The following is a 6,000-nucleotide window of genomic DNA, read 5'->3' on the forward strand; positions in this document are numbered from 1 at the left end:
TCAAAATTCTTGTCAAAATCTTGACCAGGTATTCAGAAGGATTGCTTCCTAGCTTGGTCACAGAGGGTCAAGTGGTTTTTGTAAAAAGGAAGTCTACAACTAGTAACTGGTGGTGGTTTGATACACTCCTAGATAGATATGGCCAGAGGTGTGGTAATGCCAGATTGGAATTCTTTGACATAAGAAAGTCATTTGACTCAGTTAAATGAAATATCCTGTTCTCATGATTAAAGGAAAGAGGTACAGGAGAAAGATTTATAAGGTGTACTGAAGTACTATACTCCAACCACACTTTTAGATGATGTGTGACTCGGAACTGTCTGAGGTGGAAAGTTTATCAAGAGAAACAAGGCAGGGATGTATGCTATCACCAGGGTTATTTATATTGGTAATGGAAGAACTGGCTACCCAAGTTAACTGGCTTATATCTGATGTACATAAGGATACAAAGCAAGAAGGGGCCTTTCTGATGTTTGTTAATGATTGTGTCTTAATGAGTAGTAATATAGAGATGGTTATGGGTAATGTTCTAAATATCTTTATGATATTTTGGTCAAATTTCAAGTTTGCAATTTAATGTGGAAAAGACAGTTGTACTTCAACTAAGGAATAGGGAACAGATGTTAAAAATGCAAAACTGGAGGGGATATTTTCCAAATATTTAGTTTTGGTGTTGGGCTAAACTTTGGATTCCAGTTGTCAAAAACTTTGAGGAGACTAGTAAAAAGGATGGCAGTGGGGTGGAGAGGTAGGATAGTATGGCTGCAAACAATCTCTGGGAAAATTACAGCAATAACAATGATACTCCATCACATATTATATGTTTTGAGGTGTCTCCCTACACTGTACGGATGACCAAAGGTGATGTTACATCAGCAGAAATTAAATTCCTGGGCAATAGGGGAGAATGGACCTAGAATTGTTCTACAAAAGTAACAGATGCCCATTTCAGTGGGGGTAGGGAATTCCCAATATAGAGAGATATGCATTAGCTTTTGATGTAGCACACTACAGAAGGTGTACAATTTGCATGGGGACTGAGAGAATATGGGAGCTCAGGACATAAAGTGGATTTTGAACTGGAAAATGGAGACTGGTTTATATTGGCACAGTTACACAGTATATATAGAAAGCAATTTGGAAGTGTACACAAAAACTGAGGTGTGTTCCATGAGGAAAGTGATTTAGAGTCAACAAAGGGAGAACAAGTTTAGGATATAAGGCAATGTGGAGTAAGAAAGCAAGGGTACTGTATCTGCATACACAGAGAAGTTGGGAGAAGAAAGAAGTAGAGATACTAAGTTCTGAAGAATGGAATCAAGTTTGGAGTAGAGCTAAACTCTAAATATGTGGTCGAGAATTAAGGATTGACTGTTTAGGATTATCTATAGATGCTATTAGATACCAGGAAAGGAAACTACAGTATAGTAGCTGTTGGAGATCTGGGATGGAGGTTGCAGATAGCTTGCAAATGTTTTGGGAGTATGAAAAAGCACAGGAAAATTGAAGGTGGTTTAAAGAAATCTTGTGGGGCATATCTGGGGAATGTCTGGACACAGGCTGGCAATTTGGCTATTACGTGTAGATGGATAAAGGGATTATATAGATGGTAAAAACAGAAAGGTTATGTGGATTGTAGGGCTTAGATTTTTTTATTTGTCTAATTGTTTATGAATGTTTATTATTATTTAAAAATGTTAATGCATACAATAGGGAAAAATTAAAATTCCCAACTTGACAGAGAAGATGCTGGTATGCTTGTGCATGTAACTTATTAAATAATATCATGTATGTAGTCTGAGATGTAGCCTAAACCATTGCAAGTCAATAAATTTGGTTTATCACACAAGAACCACATAGATTGCCTGTAAAAGTATATATACAACGAGATTCAATAAAGCCTACACGGTCCATTTACACCATGTGCACTTCGTGGTAGCGCACTGTTTGGACTCAGTAAGTGGCTCTACATGGTGTGTAGAGCCACGCACAGCCACACAAACAAGGTAAACACCATGGCATGCAAATTACAGCATAAGCAGCTGAACTGTATGCTAATCAACCAATCCAAGATGGAGAAGCTACTCAACAAGCTATAAAGCAACCGTGTAGACTCAGTGCTGGTTTTCCCTATGAAATCTAAAACCTATCGGAATACATACAGAGAAAGGAGTCTTACACAGAAACCATGTTAGGGGCTGCTGTTGCTTTGATTCATGTGCATATACAACAAGGTAAAGTCTGTTCTACTGTTGCTGTTAATAGACCAAGGCTAAGAAGGAAAAAGTTTTAAGACCCAGGGTAACCTATCATAATCTACATGATGTGGAAATTGTAGAGAGCTACAGGGTAGACAGAGATACACTACAGGAACTCTGCAACCTCTATCATCCTCAACTCAAAGCCAGGGCCAACTGAGCGGAACACATCCCAGTGGAGACAAAGGTATGTGTAACACTTAGAATTTTAGCTACAGGTACCTTTCAGAGACCAACAGGAGACATGCTGCGGGTGTCACAGGCATCAGCATCCAAGATCCTTCAATTCCTGAATGCTATGCTCCAACAAGCTAGTGATCACATATATTTTCCCCATACTCCTGAGGATAGGGACAGAAATATACAACAGTTCTACCCTGTAGCACACTAACCTGAAGTATTGGGTATGATAGATTGCATATATATAGAAATTAAGGCATCACCTGGGGAACAGGGAAGACTCTACATTAACAAAAAAAGTTAATACAATGTTAACTGCCAAGTCATGTGTAATGGTAAGGGAATCATCCTGAACATGTGTGCTGGCAAGTTGCAACCCAGGCAGTTACCACTAGTCATATATCTGGCATACCCCCAACCTTATCAGATGTTCACTAGGGGGGATGTCCCACAGGGTCATTTACTGGAGGATGCAGGTTATGCACTGGAACCATGGCAAATTACACCCATCAGAAAAGTACACACACCTGCTGAAGAATGTCATAATGATTTATCTACCCATGTAATGGCTGTGTACTGCTTGTATCAGATACCAAGTCAGCCCTGAACTAAAACTGTTGCAAGTGCTGGATTTACAAGGTAAGTGTTAAATGTGGAGTGTAATAATATGAATAACTGGCATGTCCTTGCATATTGTTACTTGGTAGTATAAGCAAATACAAGTTGTGAGATTTGTACAGAAATGACCTTAGCATGTTACAGCAGAGATTTATTTGACTTGTATGTGCCCATTATTAAGTAGTAGGCCGCAGGCATCAAAGATTCACACACACAGTAATACTACTTCTCAAAATTAGTGATGATCGCTGCATGCCTTCAGTATAGCATCATGATTTTGTACCGGAAAAATCATTAAAGAGAGAAGTTAGAAAGTAATGATACACATTTCAGTCTCAGACTTCAAAACCCTCACAAGATCATTAACAATAAAGATGGAAGAATTTTGATGCTATCAACTGTCTACCTTTCTAAGACCAATATAAGTCAAAGATACAATTACCGATTCAACATTACAAATGCAGATATACTAAGCACTAAGTCAGCTATACACCCTGAGCATAAGACACAAAGCTTATGTATCTCTGAATCCAAAAGACAAAAAACAGGAATATGGCACAGATATCATCATTTGCACAGTGTGTTATGTGGGGGAGCAGAAAATCTAGGCTGACACAAAAGGTCAATGAGTTTGTGTGAGTAAAAAAGTGAAGCAGGCAGATTTTCAGATAAAGTTACAAATGATTAGTGAGACAAAATGAGTATTAAGCTTTACGGATGAACCATGTAACTGTTGTGTGTACATCTGTATGGGTCCTCCAAGTGAAACTGGTGTGTGTGTCTGTACTCAGCCAAGATCTGTGCTATCTCTATGTCTTGGTATGTCAGACAGGTGTGAGCCATGCATGGTAGAGGTGGCAGTTCATCGTTGTTGTCCCTGACCATGAGAACTGGCTCTGCCAGGAGTTGCACTGGCTCACCCATGCCCACAGACAGATGTACTGCTCTTACTAGAATATGACTGATGTCTGCTGGACAAGCTCCCCTCATGAGGATGCCCAGGACCATGATCCCATGGACTGCCACATCTATGTTTGGACAGCACAACCACTGATGAAGCAGTGGAAGCATTGCCACTATGGGAACATGACAGGGCATGGCTATGTTGGTTAACAGCAGATGATGTGGCTGACCTATGCCCATAAGGATGCCATCCCCCTCCCAGCAGGCATTCCATCACAGACACCGACAGTCACACATGTCAGCCTGTGTCACATCTACGTCCTTAAGCATTTCTCTGGAGGGTCTATGGGAATATGCCTGTGTCTCCATGATGGCAATAAACATACATTAAGTGGCACAGGAAGAGACACCTGGATCAGGTGGAGGGTAGACAGCAGGCCTCCTTGAAGTACCACTAACAACCCTCCTATGTGGCACTGTGCCCACACTTCCCTGATCAATTGTCTCACCCTCCACTAGTCCAATATCTGTGGGCTCACTGGAATGGGTAGGCATAGGTCTACTGGCTGTTCTGATGGAATTTTAAGGGATGGCTATATGTCAACCTCAGTGTCAGATTCAACCACTGCACCCACCCCCCCAACTATGCCTCTATTTGGTCATCATCATCGTCAGAGTCTGCTGATATTCTGACATCAGGTGGCAGATATCCCACACTTCCATTGTCAGGATCACCTGCAATAGCAAGCAACAAACACAGGAAGAAATTAATACCCAAACTACTATAATACAATATGCTAACAAAATAACAGTGATGCCATTATTAAGCAGTACAGCAATGCGCACAACAGTCCTTGCATCAACATCATACACTAAAATATTCCTTTGAATCTCTCATCAGTACTGGCATAAAAGTGTTTGGCTTACCATGTGCTGGATGGTCCTGGAAGAAGTTAAGCAAAAGGTAAGGACATCATCATCACAATTAACAGTAACACGGGGTAAGACATTTGGTCCTTTATATGTCCATTAACTATACTTTCAACAAGAATTTGGATGACAAGCCCAACCTAAGCCCCATGTGTAATCAATCAGAATGTGTTGGTAACTGTAGCAGTCTTCAACCCCCCAACCAATTTCTTGTTAAACAGAACTAATGTATTGATGTAAATATTTTACTATACAACAGTATTTAACAATTGAGATACAAAAGCCTACCTGGAAGCTTGTCCTAGGACATACTTGCTGTCCCTGGATCAGTAGCACCAATGTCAAGCACATGCTGTTCTGCACTTTCCTGGGAGCTGTCAGGATGCCTGACAGTGGACAGGAACTCTTCATTTGCTGTTAGTGGTGTGTCTGTAGCAGCCCCCTCCAGTACAAATCCAATTACGGGCCACTGTAACTGCTGTCTTCCATGCAGATTAGATCATGTCAGTGTCCCTATGGTGCACCTGATCATACCTCATGTTGTATCCACCGACTGCATTGGCATTTGCAACTATCAGCTGCCAAACATGCATTCTGCCTGACAGATCTCCATGTCTCCTGTCAGGCAGAAAGGTACCATGCTGCCTAAAAGCTTCCACAATGACCTAATTCTCAGGGTCACTGAAGGGTGCTTTTCAGTGATTGAGACACCGGGGTGCCATAATCCTAGGTGTCATAAAACATAACAGAAGGATAATATATATATAAGTATCACATAACTACAAAATAACTGTTGCAAAATAAAACAGAAAAGGTTGCATTTCAGTATTACCCACTGAAGAAACATAAAACAGTCTAGAAATTTGAAATATGAACAACAGGTTGGATGCCAAAAATGGAAAGTAACAAGAGCAACATATCCTACAGAAATGCAACTTTGCTCCCCCAACCCCAAAAGAACAGGCAAATGACACATTTTACTAACAAACCATCATTGAAATGCTAAAAGTGCTGTCAAATGAAATGTCCCTGAAGCATGTCTATAGATTTTACACAGAACATTCCATTTTAAAGTATTAACAATCATATATACCTGTAAAATGCCCTGACA

The sequence above is a fragment of the Protopterus annectens genome, chromosome 7.part0 (assembly GCF_019279795.1).
Source record: "Protopterus annectens isolate FY-2018-M chromosome 7.part0, PAN1.0, whole genome shotgun sequence".
In the NCBI taxonomy this organism is placed as follows: Eukaryota; Metazoa; Chordata; order Ceratodontiformes; family Protopteridae; genus Protopterus; species Protopterus annectens.